Here is a 20,845-nt window from a genome sequence, read left to right as displayed (position 1 = left end):
ATTAAAATACATTGGAGAGGTTCGCGTGCTTCCTCTCGCTGTGCTGGACCTGAGATGGCGGCGGCTGCGGGGCAGGAGCTGGAGCCGGGGCCTGGAGCTAGGGCCAGGAGCTGAGCCGGGCCGGACGCGCGGCCTCTGGGCTGGGATGAGCTGCAGCTTTGCAGGCTCAGGGAAGCGCCGGCCGAGCCATGGCCAGCACAATGGTAGCAGTGGAACTGACAATCGCAGCTGCAGGATTTGCAGGCCGATATGTTTTGCAAACAAGGAAGCATATGGAGCCTCAAGTAAAGCAAGCTATTCAAAGTCTGCCAAAATGTGCCTTCAGTGGTGGCTAATACAGAGGCAGGTTTGAACCTAAAATGACAAAGCGAGAAGCTGAGCTAATATTAGGAGTAAGCCCTACAGCCAATAAAGGGAAAATTAGGGATGCTCACCTACGAATCATGCTTTTAAACCACCCAGACAAGGGAGGATCTCCTTATATAGCAGCCAAAATCAATGAAGCTAAAGATTTATTAGAAAGTGAAGCTAAGAAGTAAAATTAATACACAGATAATTTTAAATTTACATATATATATACATACATATATATATACATATATATATATATATATATATATATATACACACACACATCAATTGCTTTATGTATAGGAGTCCTGATGTTTTATAATAACTTCATAAAAGCTGTGATATTTCTTTAAAAAAAATACATTGGAGAGAAAAGTAGTTTAACTTTTTCAAAATGGAAAACCCCAGAAACCTATGAAGCATCCTAGTGTGTTCTATGAAGATGTTGTATTGAATGAAAAACTCTACTTAGCTTTCTCTATCAGTATACATGTTCAGTTGAACTAGAAAAGCAATGAGAATTCAACAAAATCTGATCACATGACTGAAAAAGTTGGCTTTTTTTTTACCCTCAATTTTTTACCCTCATTAAACATAAACAAGGATGTATGTTGCACAAGCCCAATAAGTCTGCATCAACAAAATACATAAGGCAGGGATGAGGAACCTGTGGTCTTTGGGTGTGGCCTTTTGACTAAGTCCAACTTTTACAGAACAAATCCTTTTATTAAGAGGATTTGTTCTGTGAAATTCGGATTCAGTCAAGGGCCACATTTGAGGACCTAGAGGGCCACATGTGGCCTCAAGGCTACAGGTTCCCTACCCTGGAACAGGGCATATTTGTGTTTTTTAGATTTTTTTTACTCTAAATATTTTGTATAAGCACATATGACAAATTAGATAAAGTTGATATTTTGAAGACAAGAAATCAAGAGTGTCAATAAACAAGACTAATGATGAAGCAAACATCTATAAATCTGAGTCAGATGTCAAATCTGAAATACATAAAACTGTAAAAAAAGATATGATATAACTCTCCAATTTGTTTTTACTTCTAGTGATACTCACGTATAGTGTGTGTCATGTTACTCATTTTATAAAATAGTTACATAGTTCTGGCCAAAATTGCAAATGAATTTTTAAAAACTCTTGAATTTTTAAAGTAAAAGTGTAATAGATAATATAATGAAACAACCTCCCAAAATCCCAGCTCATTTAAGTGAAGCGGAAAATGAAAATTATTATGAAACTTCTTATAAGGTGAACCATTGAATCCAATTTGGTCACCAATTACAGCACACATATTGGCAGCAATCACATCCTTCACAATGTGTCAGTTACTTCTAAAATTATTAGATTTGGAACAAATTGGGCCTGAAAAAACATAAGTTTTGTTGTTTTACTGTATTTTATTTTTGGAAAGGAAATCATATTGTCCCAGGACTGGAGTTAGAACTTAGAAGTGTAGGCAGGCAAGTTTTTTGACTAGACCACTAAACCACAACTCAATATTCATTTGACTTTAGGGACAATGGAAATGAATCTGTGTCGTGTCCCCCCCCCCCGCCCCCGCCCTGTATGACCTTCTCAATTCTCTTTCTAGGGCTTTTCCAAATCCCTTGATTCCTTCTACTGGCCTGCTTTTCTTCTCTGATTTCAACCCCAGTAATTCACAGATAAATACAATGGTTACAGATAATGTTGTAAGGGCAGCTTAGTCAGCAATTGCTGCCAAGCTACTCACAGCCAAAGTATGTTGGGTTAACATAGTGTTCAACTCTTTCAGGTCTTTCTTTAAAGTGCTGAATTCCTTGGCTTAAGAAAGTAGACATGGTAGCAATATGAAATAGTTTCATGAATATTCAATTACATATGTGTGTGTGTGAATTGCATACTATACACATCCATGGATTTTCTTATGGATATGTAATGCGACCAATGCACTTTTCTGGAAGATGGGAGGTGAGGGGGTTCCTTTTCCCTAGATATCTTTGAGCAAAGTCTGTATGATTATTTCTCAGGTATGAAGAAAATATTCCTATCAGTTGCAGGTCAGACTTGTTAACTAGAACATCTATTCTAATTTGAAGATCAAATGATTCTGGAATATATAACATCACAGAAATAAATGAAACCGGCCGGTTACAAAGTAGGAATCATCCTCAGATCGGCTATCTACATAAAATCAAACCACCAATTTGTTAGGGAAAAATCAACACCAATACAAATTAGAAGACAGAATAAAAATGAAAACAAAAGACAAGTATTTCAGCTCACTCTCTTCATAATTCTGGGCACAATTCCTTATCCATACATAGGTTCTGCCCAAGATACATACACATACATATACATATACATATATATACATTAACATATATATATATTTTTTTAATGGACTATTGAAATAGCCTGCTGGCTGGTCTCCCTGCTCAAAGTCTCTCCCTACTCCAATTAATATTACACTTAGCTGTTATATTTATATTATTCTTTCTAAAGCACAGATCAAACCATGATACCTCCCAAATTAATAAACTCCGGTGGATCATTGACTCCAGGATAAAAGGTAAAAATTCTCTGTTTTGCATTCAAAATTTCCACAATCTGGTCCCTTCCTACCTTTCCAGTCTTTTTACACCTAATTTGTCCCCATATGCCATTCATCCAGTGACATTGGCCTCCTTTGCTATTCCTCTCACAAGATACTCCATCTTCTAAATTTAGTATTTTCACTGGCTATTCCCTATGCCTGAAATTCTTTCTCTCTTCCTCTTTTTATCCTTGCTTTCTTTGCTTCCTTTATCACAACTAAAATCCCATCTTCTAAAAAAAAATGTCCTGATCCTCCTTTGTTTTTTTAATGTTTTTGTTGATGTCTTCTATTTTTTACATCATCACAGTTATCCTCAATATCCCACAACTTCTTCCTCCCAGCAGCTAATCTATATATAATAAATTGCATTTTTAAAGAGAGGAAAAATCAGCATGATTGACTTACATATTGAAAAAGTCTGGAAATTTGTACAATGTGCAACACCTCTGGACATCTCACCTCCACAAAGGGGTGGGCTTAAGGTGTCTTTTAATGTCCCTTCACTCAAGTTGTTTGATGTTTATAATTTTGTTTTATTCACTTTGGATTTTTTTCCTTTGTTGTTGTTATTTCCATTTCCGTTGTTGTAGTTATTATATAGGCTTCTTTACTTCTTACTTCCCTCTCTCAGTTCCATGATCATTCCATGCTTCTCGGTATGCATCATTTCTTACAGCATAGTGATATTCAAACACATTCATATACAACAATGTAGTTAGCCATTCCCAATTACAAGCATCTATTTGGTTTCCATCTATTTTGCTATGACAAAAAAAAGTGCTGCTATAAATATAATGGTGCATATGAAGACTATCTTCTTATTAATAGTTTCCTTGGTATATAAGCCCACTAATGGAGTCTCTATGTCAAAGGGCATGGGATATATTAGTCAATTTATTTGCATATTTCCAAACTGTATTCCAAAATAGTTGTACCAGTTTACAGCTCCCTCAACAATATATCACTCTATCTATAGTCCTACAACCAGTCCAGTATTGATTATTGTCATATTTTTGTCATTTTCACCAATTTTCAGGGCATGAAGTGAAACCAACTTCCAGGCTGTGTTGATTTGAATTTCCCTTATTATTAGTGATTTGGAGCATCCTTTCACATGGTTGTGATACTCACAATTCTTCTTTTGAGAACTGTTTGTTTATATCTTTTGACCACTTATTTACTGAGGAATGGCTATTAGTCATATATATTATTTATATATCTTGGATATCAAACCTTTTTCAGAGAAATTTGATACAAAGATTTTCCCCCATTCAATTATTTTCTATCTTTTCCTTTTCCTAGGTACATTAATTTTGTCTCTGCAGAAACTTTTCAGCTTCATGTATCAAAGTTTTCTGTTTTATCTTTTGTAATTATCTCTGTTTCTTGTTTGGTTAAAAATATATCCCCTACCTATAGCTGTGAAAATATATGTTGTACTTCTCTTCTATTTTTTATAGTATGATCTTTAATAATAAAGTTGCATATCCATTTGGAATGTATTGTGGGAAATAGTGTAAGGAGTTAATATAAGCTGAAGTTCGGCCAGACTACTTTCTAGTTTTCCCAGCTGTTTTTGTCAAAAAAGGAGGGTTTGTTTTTTATTTCCACATAATTTATCTTCTACTTTATCTAACACTAGATAATTGATTTCTATTGTTTCAGATTCTCCTTTGTCTAATATTTTCCATTCATCTTCCATCCATCCATTATCAATAACAGATGGTTTTGGTGACTGTCACTTTATAATATAGTTTGAGGTCTGGAAGTGCTATCCTCTCTCTGTCCCTACTTCTTTTCATCATTTCTTTGGATATTTTTGGACTTTAATTTTTCCAAATAAATTTTTGTTATGATTTCATAAAGTTCTATAACACATTCTCTTGGTAATTTAATTGGTATGACACTAAAAGTATAAATTAGCTTTGATAGCATTGTTATTTTTATTATGTTGGCAAAGACTAGCCATGAGCACTGAATATTCTCTAGCCATTAAAGTTGTTCTTTATATCTTTAAGGAACAATTTGTAATTGAATCTATACAAGTCTTTTTGGGTCCATTAGTATGTCAATCTCCAGATATTTTGTGCATTTTGTAGTTATTTGGAATGGGATTTGCATTTCTATTTTTGCTTCTTGGGTTTTCAGTTTTTATTATATGGATATTCTGTTGATTTTTGAGGGTTTATTTTGTAACCTGCAATTTTGCAGAAGCTATTCATTGTCTCGATCAGTGTCTTTGCTGATTTCCAAGGATTTTTCAAGTATAACATCATATCATCAGCAAACAGGGAGTTTTATCTTTTCTTTACCCAAGTGTATCCCTTTAATTTCATTCTCTTGTCTTACTCCTGTTGGTAGCATTTTCAGAACCATAAAAAAAGTGAGGGGAATGGACATACTTGCTACATTCTCGTATTGGAAAAGGCTTTTTTGTATCTTCATTATATATGATGCTTGCTTCAGATTTTATATAGATGCTTATTATGATATTTGAGAAGGTTCTGCTTTCTGTATTTTGAGTGCTCTTTAACATAAAAGAGTGCTATATTTTGTCAAGGGTTTTTTTTTGCATTTATTGAGATTATCATGTGGTTTGAGATGTTTTGGGGTTTTACTTTGATTGTTATACTGATTGTTTTCCTAATGTTGAATCATTTTTGCATCCCTCATCTTGCTGTTGTTCATCCTGTTTTTTGAAGAGGACCAATGACATCACAGGTAATGTCTTGACTTCTGTGTGAATTGGATTTAAGTGAGGCTGAGTTGCACGAAGTCATCAGCCTCATCCTTTCTTCCAAAGCCATCAAAATCCAGTGGCACGACAAAAGTCAGAATCACTGGTGATGGCCCAGGATGCAGCAGATGACCTTGGTGTCTTTGATGTCTGACCAAGCTCTAAATGCTCTGTGGTGTATGCTTCAGCCACCTTTATGCCATTGGAATAAACTGTTCTCATCTGCCCATTCCGCCAGGGTAGTCTTCACATGCTTGTGGTAGACAGCCTTCTCACTCACCAACACTTTTGAGGCCTGTCAGTTATCATCAACATGGTTTAGACCATCTGCCAAGACAGTTTTACTGGGGTGTGGCTGCTGCACATGTTATAGATTCTTGGAGTTACAGGTGAGAGTTGAGTGAAAGGTGCACACCAGAAGTAGATGAGCAGCCCTGAAAAGGGCTCAGCAAGTCCTCACAGCAGAGACACTTATCCTTCCTGAACAATCTAGTTGGTCATAATGAATGATTTCTCGGATAAATCTCTAGATTGTTTGATAGAATTTTGTTCACACTTTTTGAATCAGTATTGACTAATGATATTGGTCTATTATTTTCCCTCTTTGTTGTGTTTTTCTCTGTTTCAATTGTTAGGACTAGATTTGTCTCATAAGAGGATTCTAGTAGGGTGCTTTCTTTCTCAGTTTTGAGAATATTTATGAAGTATAAGTTGTTCTTTAAGTTTGATAGGATTGCCCAGTGAATCCATTAGGAGCAGGAGGTACTCCATGCCTTTGAAGTAATTTTACAGCTAGATTTATTTTCTTTTCTGAGATTGGGTTATTTAAGATTGGTGTCTGGTCTCCTGATAGTTTTTCTTACATTTTTGAAGATATTATTCTATTTCTTTTGTATTCTTTGTTTTGTTAGCATATAACTGTGTATAGTATGCTCTGAATATTCTTTTATTTCTTCTGGTTTTGTTATGGTTTCACCTTGCTTATTTTCTATTATATTGATTTTATTTCTACACTATTCTTTTTAGTCAGATAAGCTAAAGGTTCATCAATTTTACTAGTCTTTTCAAAGAATCAACTTTTAATTTTATTCATTACTTTTATGGATTTTTCCAATTCATCCATTTCCCTCTGATTTTTAATTTTTTTTCCTTTCGTGCTTATTTATGCTTATTTATTTCTTGGCTTTCATATTTTAAAATAATATTCAGTTTATTAATCTTTTTTTCTATCTTGTTGTTGTATGTTTGTAGGCATAAAACTTCTCCTGAGGATTACATTAGCTGAATCCTGGAAATTTTGGTATGTTGTTTTATCATTGTAATTTTATTCAAATAACTGTTAATTTTTCTATAATTTGTTCTTTGACTCGCTCGTTAGTAAGAATTTCATTCTAAAGTCTCCATTTATGTCAGAATCTTTTTGTTTGTGGTCTCTGAACCAATCTTTTTTTAAATTATGTTATGGTCTACAAAGGATTTATTAACTATTTCTTCCTTTTTACATTTGTTCGCAACATCTCTGTACCCTAGTACATGGTTTATTTTTGTAAAAGTTCCATGTGGTGCTAAGAAATATTTATATTCTTTCTCTGTCCCATGTAGAAGACACCATAAGCCTTTTAATTCTAGTTACTATAGCAATTTATTCAGTTCCATGTTTTCCCTTCCCTTCCCCATGTTTATCTTTCTGTTAAACTTATTCAAAACTGAGAGGGGGATAGTGAAGTCCTCCATCACCATTTTGTTACTATGTCTTATGGCTTGTTAATGTTTCCTATACTACTTTAGACACCAAGGCATTTGGAGTATATAAGTTTATAAGTGATATTAATTTGTTGTCTGTGATTCCTTTCAGCATAATGTAGTTTCCTAATTAATCTCTTTTTTATTTTTTAGTGTTTTTTTTTTGTCTGATAGCATAATTATAACTGCTTTTTTGCATTCACTTCATACATAGTAATTTTTTCCATCCCCTCACTTTTATTTTCTTGTAAGCAGGAGATTATATGGTTCCATTTTTTAGTCACTCTCATTTTATCAGATTGTTTAATTCATTCACATTTAAAGTTTTGAGATTTAGGTTTATATTGTCCTCCATTTGCCCTTAATATTTTTTAAGTTATGATTTTCCTCTCTTCTGCTGTAAACACAGTATTATGAATTACTAGCTTAATCTTTTTTCAGGTAATCTTATTCCCATTTATTACATCTTTCCCTTTGGAGTTTTGCTTATTGTTTCTTTTTTCCCTGCTTTTATAATCCTGCTCTTTAGTTGTTGTTTTTTTTTTATATTTCATTTTTGTACCCCTTTCCAAAAAGAGTTTCTCTTACTCTCTTAGTATCCCTCCTCTCTGTCTACTCTAGACTCCCATTCTCTGGTTCTTGACCCCTACAATTATCTATTCTCTCTCAATTCTTTGTATTCTTCAGGGAATCAAAACTTCCAAGATGTTCATTCTGGTCTCTCCCCTGTAGGGTCCTGGAACAGCTTACCCCATAAATCCCCTTTATTTTAATTGTACCTCACTCCCAAAATAATGCCAATTTCTGGAGGTAACAGAAAGAATGTTATCCTTGCTAGGACTCTTTATTATTAAATGTCTATCTTTTTTCATTTATGGGTAAGCTCAGATTTTCAGGGTAGGTAATCTTGGGCTGTATTCTGTAATCCACTGCCCTTTGGATCATATTATTCCATTCCCTGCTATATTTTCTGGTAGGTAAAGAATAGTATTGTATTATTTAAATTTCCTTCTTTATATTTGAAAGTCTTTCTCCTGATCACTCACAGAACTTGTGTTTTGGAATTGAAGTGTTAGATTTAATGTGTCTTGATATTATCTATCTTAAGTAAGTTTTTTTCTGGAGGCAATGTATGAATTCTTTCAATTGTTATTTCATTTTCTATGTACAGAAATCCTGGGCAGTTTTCTTTGTTATTTCTTGCATTGTGGCATTCAGGATTTTTGTCTTATGGTCTGGGAGACCTATCATCGTTATAGTGTTTCTATGCATCTCATTTTCAAGATCAGTATGTTTAGCTTAGATAATGAGCATATTTTCATCTAATGCAACAGATTTTTTGCTTCTTTTCTTCCAGGTTGTCCTCCACTTAAGGGCATTCACATTCTCAATCTTGTTCTCGCTTTTGTTTCTTTGTTGACACTTTCTGTCACAGATTCAAGTTGTTTTGTTTTGTTTTCTATTCTTGGGTATTATTTTGACTGTGTTCAGGGGTGAAGAACCTACAGCCTTAAGGCCACATGTGGCCCTATAGGTCCTCAAGTGCAGCCCTTTGACTGAATCCAAACTTCACAAAACAAATCTCCTTAATAAAAGGATTTGTTCTGTAAAACTTGGACTCAGTCAAAAAGCTACACCCAAGGACCTGGAAGACCACATATGGCCTTGAGGCCGCAGTTCCCTATTCCTGGTGTAGGCCATGAATTCTGCTCTCACAATTTTCATTTCCCTTTTAAACCATTTAGGAATAGTGTGTTGTGATTTCATGTTCTGCTATACTCCACAGGGTCCTCTGTCTGATCAAGTGTTGTATCATTTTCCTTTGTTTTGCAGTGCTTATTCATAGATGCCTGAACTCATTTACTAGATCTAGAATCCGCATTTCCTTCTGTTCTTAATGTTTTCTCTGTTGATTTATCTACTTATATTCAAGGTCACTGAATTTTGTTCTTCCTGATATCTTTGGTAATTTCAGTCTTTTTTCCCTTTATTTTCCTCTGTTGCTCACTTTCTAACTCCCTCCCCTTGGATGGTGGTCTCCCCAGGGGTTGGTTTTCAAAGTATCTCAGCCTCCTCCCATATTGGGCAATATACAATTCACCAACATAGGTCTCTGTGCCAAGTAACTTTTGGGAAGACAGAACTGGTCTGAGCTAGATGCTGAAATCTTTCCCTTGGGCTTAGTGGAGTGCCTCACAAGGCATCATACTCACAGTATCCTGTCCTGGTCTGTCTGTTCTGGTAGTATGGGGTTGATTTCTGTAATTTGGATCCTTGAGACTCTGAGAGGTAAGGGGCATAGAGCACAGAGTTTGAGCTCTCTTTCAAGCATGGACACATGTCCTACACTTTTCTCTCTGTTCCTTCACTCTATTGCAGTGATCTTTTGTAGCAAAGAATGTTGCCACCATGGCCTATTATAATAGTCCAGGCACAAGATGATGAAGGCTTGCACTATGGTGGTGGCAGTGTCAGAAAAGAGAAGGGGCATATACAAGAGATGATATGAAGGTAAAATTGATAGGACTTTTCAAATCTTTGGATATAGGGTTGAAAAAGTACAAGGAGCCAAGGAAGACAGTCTGAGAGACTGGGAGGATGGTGATGCCCTCAACAGTAGTACAAAATGTGAAAAGGGAGAATAATAATGAGTTTTAGTTTCAGATGTGTTAAGTTTAATATGTCTGGGGGACACCCAGTTTGGATCTCAATTTGATAAGTGCAAAATAGAACTCATTTCCTTAACACTTTCCCAAACCATCATTCTTCCAAATATCATTATTACTAGTTCGGGTACCACCATTCTTCCAGTCACCCAGGAGTTCAACCTCAATGTCTTCCTCAGCTCCTCACTCTTGCTCACCCAACATATACAATCTGTTTCTAGGTCCTGTCAATACTACCTCTATAACATCTCTTACATTCATCCCCTCTCTACTCATACAGTTACTAACCTTACCCCAAGGAGAGTCCCTCTCTTCTTTTAAGACATAGTCTTTCAAAAAAATAATGTAGTCTCTTTCTTCATTCCCCTTTACTCTAACCTGCTAGTATCCTTCTTCTGAAACAATTTCGTGTTTGACTGCATCTATATTTATGTAGACTACATCTTCATATATACTTGTCTCCCCTTTTAGAATGTAAAATCCTTCTAAGTTGGAATTGTTTCATTCTTTATTCTTGTATACCCAGAACTTAGCACAGTGTTTGGCACATAAGTGCTTAATAAATATTTATTAATTGATTGAATAGATTCTCAGTTGGTCTTCCTGAATCAAGTCTCTGTATTCCAATCACTCTACAGAACTACTGACATGATTTTGCTAAAGCACATGTTTGAGCATGTTACTCTCTTCTCAATAAACTCTAATGTCTCCCTATTTTCTCTATGATCAAATATAAACTACTTTGTTTGACATTTAAAGCTATTTGCAACCTGACTCCTTTCCATGTTTCTACTAGTCTTCTTACATATTGCTACCCTCCACCATTTTTTTACAATCCAGCCACAGCATCCTACTCGATGTCCCTCATACACCACACAGGACATATCCTTACTTTATGTTCTTGCATTGGCTGTCCCCCACATCTATCATGCTAACTTCAAGAAGCCCTGGTTTTCTAGGAGACTCAGCTCTATCACTGCCTGCTGCAGGAGGCCTTTCTCTTTAAGATTGCCCTTACACCTACTTCATATGTCACTTACCTATACCTATAAATATACACGTTGTTTTCCCTATAAAATGTAACCTCTTTGAGGGCAGGGATGGTTTCCATTCTTTTTTTTTTTTTGCATTATCATTGATTAAAGAGTGCTTGATACATAGTAAGCATATAAATGCTTCTTGACTTGTTGATTAATTCAATCAGTAATATCATCCTTTTACAGGAGAATCTGGAGAATTTCATCATCTATAGGAGATCTCTTCCATTAGATCTCTACATTGGCCATTCTCCATTACAGTGACAAACACTTAGAGAGCAAAAGTTTCTCAGTCATTTAATATTAATAATCAGAGAGTATTGGACAAAGAAAACTATGTAGTTACAACTTCCAAGGACTCTTCAATGATTTTGCACATGCATGGGTAATCCCTTTTTGGAGGAAAGCTTTTTAAGTTTGTTCTTTAACAAAGTTTATTTTTTAAGAAAAAATAGTAACGGAACAACAAGCACAGTAGCTTCATTTTAAATTTATTTTTCAATCAACAAGAATTTTTTCTATCCCTTCTAACTTCTCTTGAAAAAGATAAGGAAAACCAAAGTGTTATAACAATCACACATAGAACAAATTCCTACCTTGGTCATGTCCAAAAATGCATTCCATTCTGCGTCTTGAGTCACTTTCAGGAAATGAAAATGACCGCAGGCCCCCAACTCTATGTGAAGGCTGGAGAACATCTTTCCCCTCTCTGACCTGCAAAAACCTATTCCTTTTTCTTCCTGGACCTTGTGACTTCCTCAAATACCTGTTTGTTTTTCATATTTAAATGTTTCCCTTGGTTCCCTTGTATGCTTCAACATAGATCCTCTGGAATTTTAGTTGATCACTGTATTGATCAAATTTATTAAGTTTTTTAAAGTTCTTCATTTTTTTACAGTGTTGTTTGTAATAATATAAATCAAGCTCCTGGTTCTTGATTCTCTGCAGCTAGGTGGCTAAGTAGGTAGAGTGCTGGCCTTAGAATCAGGAAGATCTGAATGCACATCTTGCCTCAGACACTTACTAGCAAGGTGACCTTGAGCAAGTCACTTAAGCATGCTAAGCGTCCTTAATTATTAAATGAGGATAATAACAACTCATACTTCATGAGGTTGTTGTGAGAATCGAATGAGATAACATGTAAATCACTATGCAAGCCTTAAAGTGCTATATAAACTCTAGCTATCATCACCATCATTGTTAATCAGCAAATAACAGATCATACTTTTCTGATAGTTCTTAACATAATACTTGGCTTGTTTATTAATAACACTTAATATCACATATCAAAATGGTATCAATCTAGCAAAGTGGTAAATTATACTTTTTGATTCCCTAAAAGATGACGGGAAGAGGAGGAAAATGAATATGAATGTAAGAAAGTGGCCATTTTCTTCTTTGGCTATGGTCAGGGTAAGAAGAGAAACAAGGTCGGGGGTGGGTGGATAGGAAGATGGCAATGGACTACAGAGAGAAAACAACTTCCCCCAACTCCAATTTCGTTGCTGTTTTTTTAGACCAAGCAAACATTCTACAAACTGTACTGTTAAGATCAAAATCTGGGAATTAGAACCCAAGATAATTGAGAAAATGGTCAGAAAACATTTAACTGCCTTAATGAATACAAATCACCAACACTAGATGATCTGTGTCCCAGTGAATTAAAAGTATAAGTTGAAGATGTGACTGCTGAACCACAGACTCTTATCTTGGCCAAGGGGATGTGGGGAATGTGAAGATTAAGAAAGAGAATCCAGGGTTGGAGACATGCAAATGTTATTCCAATTTTCAAAGGAGGAAAAGAAATTATATCAAATACAGGAGAATTTGCTTGACTGATATCAATTCCTACCAAAATTCTAGAATGTGGTGATATGGGGCCTTAGAAACAGGCAGAAGACATAGGATCATGGATTTGGAGCTAGAAGTGACTTTAGAGGTCATCTGATCTAGGGCTTCTTAAACTTTTTCCAATACCAACCCCTTCAGTGCTTTTTAAATGATGGGTTGTGACTTACAGTTTAAGAAGCACTGAGTCCAACCTGCTCATTTTATAGATGAGGAAACTGAGGCTGAGACTTGCCCAGGTCATCAGAGACAAGGCCAGGATTCAATCTCAAGTCCTTTGTCTCCAAATCAAATGTTCTTTCCATGTGCCATAACTCCTAGGCTCAAGACCCTCATCTGCCACTTACAATCATATGATTTCTCTGAACCTGTTATTAACCATCTTCTCATATCATAATGAGACATTGGAATATTTCCTCTTATAGACATTTAGAAACAGAAAAGCCTAACAATGACTTCTCCCTTCTCCTATTCAACTGCAGAGGCAGCCATGTAATGCAATGGACAGAGCATCAGGCCTAGAGTCAGGAAGACCTGAGGAAAAATCCATCCTCCGATGCTTATTAGCTCTTTGATGCTGGACAAGTCACATAACCTCTGTCTACTTCAGCATCCTCAGCTGGAAAATGGAAATAATAACAGCACCTACCTCCCATGGATGTTCAAATAAAAGGATATTGTAAAGTGTTTCTGCAGTGCCTGACACATAGTAGGCACTTGATATATGCATGCTTGCTTCTTTCCTTCCTTATTCAGGTAGAATAATAGGTCTTGAAAAAGAGATCAGGAAAATGTTCTGTGACTGGACTTAGTTTTCTTTGGCTAAAAGAATCGGACCATCTCAATTCAAAACTGACTCATCACTTTAAAAAGCAGCAGTGTAGCATCCCCCCCAATGTTCATTAAATCTGGAAGAGTGCTCAGAATACCTAAGGTACAATTTCTTCAATTGTATATTAAGAAGATAAATACACATGAGAAAATCTAGGAGCTACATGGGGGTAAGTATGGTGGATGGCATTTGGGTAAAGTTCCACAGAGGCACAAACAAAAGCAATATTGTCACCTGAGAATTCTACAGATCATCATGAAAGTAAGATGAAATAAATGAGGAATTTGAGAAACAGATCATGAGCCTGGCGCAGAGACATGATATAGCAATGATGGGTGACTTAAATTATATGGCCATCTGCTCGAGTACTTCTGCTGCCAAAAGCAAAGCAAATAATAATTCCCTGGCTTTCCTTACAATATAATTTCATCACAGGATCACAGATTTGGAACTTGAAGGAACGTTTGCATTTATCTAATCCAATCCCCTTATTTTAAAGAAGAGGAAAGTATAAATGCCAAAGAGGTAAATTATTTTCCCAGGATTGCACATATAAACAGCAGAACAAGAATTTGAACCCAGATCATCTGATACAAATTCAGCCCTCTTTCTGATACACCAAACTATTTTATAGCACATACATTGAAAGAGGAACCACCCCAAGCCTCGCCAACAAAGAGGCATTTGTTTTGGGACTAGAAAAAAATGAGAATCTTGGGATAGGAGGGGAGTAAAAATTCCACTTTAGGATGTGAGATAAAAAGAATAACCAAAACTGGGTCTCTACTCCATTGCTAGTCTAGACTAGGTTTCTGAATAGCTTCAAAAAAGAATAGACAGAATTGTACCCTATACTAGAGAGAAAAGAAGGAGGAAGGGGAAGGAAGGCACTATTTCATACAATAAAGGTTCATGAGATGAACAGTATAGAAATATAGAGGAAGGATTGAGGAAAACAAGCATCCCACAAACTCCACCTTTGTCTGAACTAGAAAAAGGAAGTTTGGAGAGAGACAGAGAGAGAGGGATTTAGAGGGAGGATGGAAGAGAGGGGGAGAGAGAGAGAAAGAAAGAAACAAAGAGAGGAGAGAGACAGGCAGAGAGAAAGAGACCAGAGAGACAGAGAGAGAGAAAATGAGAATACTATTTAGAAATATGTTAAACTCAACAGGAAAATGTATGGGGAAAAGGATAGGAAACAAGGTGGCATTAGAGGGAGGGAAAGATAGGAAAGGGAGTGGTCATAAACAAAACAAACATCAGAGGGCGGAGTGTGAAGGGGATATTAAAAGTCAAGAAAGAATGAGCAAACCTGTTACCTGAAATGGCATAAAGCAAAGAAAAGAGGCACTGGAGAAAAATCTAGTATGCTTTAGATGACCTCCATAAAGAGAGAGCAGCAATCATGATTTCATATTAGGCTAGGATAAAAATAGACACGTTAAAAAGAAGTAGAGAAGCTATACTATATCTAAATGAACCATAGATTAAGAATCAACATCAAAATTTAATTAAATACATCAAACAGACAGCATCTAAATATTTAAAGGAATGTTAGTTAAACTTCAGGGACAAATGGAGAGTTAAGTTAGAATAGTAAGTCACTTCAATGTATTCCTTTTCAGATAGACTAATCAACAAAAGCTAAATATCAAAAACATTAAGCACTTGAAGAAATTTTTAGAAAAATTAAAATGATGAAACTAGCATTTACTGAATGACAGGAGATAGGATTTTACATATTTCTTAACTATGCATGGCATCTTTACAAAAATTGATCATGGATTGGGGCATAACAATCTCGAAAATAAAAGCAGAAATGTAGATATACTAAAAATATCCCTTGCTGACCAAAATGATAAAATAAACAAATAATGGTCTTTTAGGAAAGAATTTAAAATTTTAATTGGAGATTAAGTAATTTAATCCTAAGGAATTGGTAAATCAAAGAACAAATCATAGAAACAATAAAAAGTCATCAAAGAAAATAACAGCAATGGGGACAACAAAATAAAACTTATGAGATGAAGCTAAAAGGCCTTAGGGGAAATTTTATATCTCCAAATAATTTCATCAACAAAAAAGGAAAAGAACAAATCAGTAAATTAGGCATACAACTAAAAAAATAACTAGAAGAGCAAGTAAAAACAACAATAACTAAACATCAAATTATAAAACATGAAAATCAAAGAAGAAATTAAAGTTAAAGGCAAAAATATTGAACAAAAAAACTAAGAGCTGTGTTTTAGGAAAATAACTAATAAAATAAACAGTCAGCTAATCAGAGTAAAAAAGGCAGAAGTAAATAAAGTATCAGTGTCAAACTTGAAAAAGAATTCACAAATAAACATGAAATATAGGAAATTCTCAGAAACTATTTTGCCTAGTGGCATGCCAACAAAACTAATAACTTGGAAGAAATAGATTAATATTTGCAAAAATATAAAATACTTATATTAAGTGAACAAGAAATAGAAAATTTAAAGGATGCAATTATGGGGGAGGGGGGAGGGAAGAGAAAATGAAGAAGCCATAAGTGAACTCTCAAAAGGAAAATAGGAAAAACAAAACTCTAGGACCAGATGGATTTACAAGTGAATTTTATCAAATATTCAAGGAACTATTAATTTCAATATTATATCAACTTATTGCAAAACAAAAAAAGAACAGGTCCTACCAAACTATGAGTCAAGTACTATTTTGATATCTATACCAAGCAAAAAAGCAGAGAAAGAAAATTCTGGATCCTTATCCCTAATATACAGACATATTAAATTAGAATATTAGCAAAGAGGCAGTGACAATCTATTAACAAAGTTATATGCTACTATCAGATTTGTTTTTATATCAGAAATCCAGGGTTAGTTTAATATGGCAACTGCAAACATATTAAACTATATTAATAATAGAAATAACATGATTACATAAGTAGAAGCTGAAAAAACTTTTGATAAAATCCAATATCCATTTCTGCTAAAAAAAAAAACCCTATAAATCATAAGGACAGACTTTTTCTTAACATGGTAAATATTATCTATCTAACATCGAGAGCAAACATTATCTCTAATGGAAAATGTTTGGAGACTTTAACATTAAGATTGAGAATAAAGCAAAGATGCCCATTAATAGCACAATTATTTTACACAGTATAGTATTTTTTTTTCGGCTAGGCAATGGGGTTAAGTGACTTGCTAAAGGTCACACAGCTAGTAAGTGTTATGTGTCTTAGGCCGGATTTGAACTCAGGTCCTCCTGAATCCAGGGCCAGTGCTCTATCCATTGTGCCACCTAGCTGCCCCATAGTATAGTATTAATATAGAATAGCATTTTCTACTATAGCCAGGTAGCTATAGCAATAAGACAAGAAAAATAAATCAAAGGAATAAAGTCAAAAAGCAAACAAAACTATTAATATATAGTTAATAATATTTTTATGATCTATCTAGAGAACCTCAAGGAGTCTACAAAAAATAACTGAAATAATAAATTTATCAAAGTTTTAGGATATAAAATAAATCCATTTAAATAATCAGCATTTCTCTATATTACAAAGAAAACACTGCAGGGAGATAGGGAGAGAAATACCAGTAAAAATAAAAATATTTGGGAGTCTATCTACCCAGACACATATGAAAATTACATGAATGCAACTACAAAACACCCTTTTTAAAAATAAAAGCAATTAATTATTCATTGTTAAGCCCACTAATATAATAAAAATGGTAATACTCAGATTAATATAGTCATTCAGTGTAATACTCAAATTAACAATTATGCCACAGACCTAGAAAAATAATAACCAAATTCATCTGAAGGAACAAAAGATCAAGATTCTCAAGGGGCATGATGAAAAAAATGACGAAGAAATGGTCTTAACTTGACAAAGAAATGGTCTTAACTGTCTAACTGTGAACCAGATCTCAAACTACACCAAAAAGCAGCAATCATCTAAATTATTTGGTGTTGAGAGGGGGGTGAAGGAGAGGGAGAGGAAGAGAGAGAGGAGATTAGTGGAACAATTTAGTATATGATATATAGAAGAAAACTAACACAGTAGGACATTGTTTAACAAACACAAAGACCTTAGCCACTGGGGTAAAAACTATTTGACAAAAACTGATGAGATTAGTAGAAAGAAGTCTGGCATAAATTAGTTATTGAATAATTTCTCACATCATATACCAAGACAAGTTCCAAGTGGATATATGACTTAGACACAAATAAATTAAAGAATCAAGAAAAATAATTACCTTTTGGATGTATGGAGAGGGGAAAAGTTCTTCACCAAATAAGGGATAAAGGGGATTGTACAAAATATAATTGACAATTTTTATTATACAAAATTTATAAAGTTTTTGTTTGCACATACACACAAAACACAGTTAAACTTAGAAAGGGAATGGGTATCTGGGGGAAAATCTTTTCAGCAAGCTTCTCTGATAAAGGTCTCATATCCAAATATATAAGAAACTGATTCAAATATATAAGAACAAAAGCTAGTTCCAAATGAACAGTCAAAAGATATAAGTAGATTTCAAATGAAGAAATCTAAGCTATTAACAAAATTGAAAAACAAGGTAAATCATTAAAATTTTAAGAAATATAAATTAAAGCAACTCTATCTAAGATTTTGCCTCTTACCTATTAGATTGGCTTAGATGCCAAAAAGGATTAATGAAGAATGTTGGAGGGGCTCAGGGGAAAACAGGGGTAAATGGTGGGGCTATGAACTGGTATAGCTATTCTCAAAAGTAGTAGGAACTAAATCCCACCAGGCACTAAGCTGTGCATATCATTTGATCCAGTGCACCATAAGGTGTATGCTTCCCCATCATACACCACCAGGAATCTCATCATACTGCAAGGTCTCATCAGCCTTGGTACTCACATCAGTACCTTCTGCCTCTGAGACCTCTTTGATTTTAAGACAGAGAGATGTTTCTCCTAAATCCTCCATTTAAGGAGGACTCCCAGGACAGCTATCTCTTCATTTACCACCTAGCTGCACATCTCTGTGCCCTGACCCCCATATCTTCCCTTTCTCTCCTCCTTTTCTGCTTCTTTTGTGTTGTCATCTTCCCTCATTATTTATTAACTGTCTTTTCTGTATTTTTTTTGGCGGGGCAATTCGGGTTAAGTGACTTGTCCAGGGTCACACAGCTAGTAAACGTCAAGTGTCTGAGACCAGATTTGAACTCAGGTCCTCCTGACTGCAGGACCAGTGCTCTATTCACTGCACACCTAGCTGCCCCTGTGTATTATTTTTGTATCCCCAGTGGTTAGCACAGGGTCTGCCACATAGTAGGTACTTAAGAAAATGTCTTGACTGACAATAATACCACTACTAAGGCTATACTCCAAGGAAATCAAACACAGAGGAAAATGACTCTTATAAAGGGACACCACTGGAGAATAGCTAAATAAATTATGGTATATGAATACAAAGGAATATTATTGTATTGTAGAAGGTGACAAAATGAATGGTTTCAAAGAAATCTGGAAAGTTTTATATGAATTGATACAGATTGAAGTGAGTAGAAACAAGAAAAATTATTCAATAACATTACAAAGAAAAAAAAAACTTTGAAAGACTTAAGACCTCTGACGTACAGAGTGTCCAACTATGATTCTAGAGAACTGATAATGAAGCATGCTAGCTACATCTTGACAGTGGTGATAAACTCAAGAAATAGAGTAAGACATTCATCTTCAAACATAGCCAATATGGGAACTGGTTTTGTTTGACTATAGTTTTTCATTATAAGTATTGAGCTTTCTTTGTTTTCTTTCCCAATTGAAATCATTGCAGAAGTAAAGAGGGAATACAATAGGGTAGCAACTTTCATCATTTCTATGGCTCTTTAGGAAAATGTACTTTGTCCCCTTTCTACATGTGAATACATCCATCTGCAATCCTCAAATAAAATAACAAAGCAGAAGCTTTTCAATATGGTCCTCCTACATCACCTTACAATACCTCCTACTTCTTTTCCAGCAAAAACATATCAAAGGTCAATAGTCACAATTCAATAGTGCTTTTTATTTTTTTTCCCACAGAACTATGAAGCTTTTGTCTCTCAGCTTTAAACTAGCCATGTTAAGGGATTGTGCAAAGAGATAGGGGATCAGGAGAGTGGGCATGAGAGGATCCAAAATACACAGTAGAACAATTAACATTTAGATAATCCACAAGTTTTGCTCTGAAAGGCTGACTCAGTGGTGATTTGAGAGGCAGTAAAAGGCCTCCTCTTCCTTGAAACATCTTCCAACAAGTTTGAAATTGCTATCATTCATGTCAGGAGTTTTAATTGAGGCGCTGAATCCACAGAAGAGAACGTGAATTAGATAAAAAGTATTAGAAGAGGAATATCAGAGCTAACATTTATATATAACATTTGAATATTTGCAGTCTACTTTGCACACATTTTCTCACTTATAGCCCCCCCAGGTATTATTACTTCTATTTTCCAGATGAGGAACCCAAGGTTGAGAGAGATTAAGAGATCTACCCATGATCATTCAACCAATAAATGTAGGAGATGGATTTACTCAGATCTTTCCTAACTCAGAGTGGTCTGCTTTCCACTACAATATCAAAAATGTTAAGCCATTGGTGCCCTCTAACATCACAGATAACTTTACCATATTTATTTTTACCAGATGACCTAGCACTGAATAATATGCTGAGGGACAGGGAAGTGGGACAGGTATATTTCAAAGGAGGGAAGCAGATGCCAGTGAGCAGCACTAAATAACTGGTAGAGAATGTAGGGGATGAGAAAGGGGTAGATCAAAGGAATGCCAGAAATCGACTTTACCTAGGTGTTAGGAAAGCATTTTACAGAGTTTTTCATATTATTTTTGTGGGAAAACATAGAAAGATATGGATTAGATGAGAGTAAAATTAGACAGACTTAATCAATTTAATAACCAAGTCAAGTAAATAAGCATTTATTAAGCACTTAGCAGGCTCTGTGATAGAGAGAAAAAGGCAAATATACATTTCCTACCCTCATGGAGTTCACATTCTAGTGGAAGAGA

General features: G+C 35.0%; 1 long non-coding RNA gene and 1 pseudogene across 1 annotated transcript in view; one reads left to right on the top strand and one right to left on the bottom strand.

Moving 5' to 3' along the window:
* LOC144456696 (uncharacterized) overlaps window positions 1-20,845 on the bottom strand; it is a 204,138-nt gene that overhangs the window by 37,957 nt on the left and 145,336 nt on the right. The gene's annotated exons all lie outside the window — the stretch shown is intronic.
* On the top strand, window positions 107-576 carry LOC110199205 (mitochondrial import inner membrane translocase subunit TIM14 pseudogene; annotated as a pseudogene).

This window comes from Phascolarctos cinereus, unplaced genomic scaffold (genome assembly GCF_003287225.1).
Source record: "Phascolarctos cinereus isolate Bilbo 61053 unplaced genomic scaffold, phaCin_HiC Scaffold_4;HRSCAF=312, whole genome shotgun sequence".
NCBI lineage: Eukaryota > Metazoa > Chordata > Mammalia > Diprotodontia > Phascolarctidae > Phascolarctos > Phascolarctos cinereus.
The sequence above is the reverse complement of the archived record's forward strand: the minus strand, read 5'-3'. Positions and strand labels throughout refer to the sequence as shown.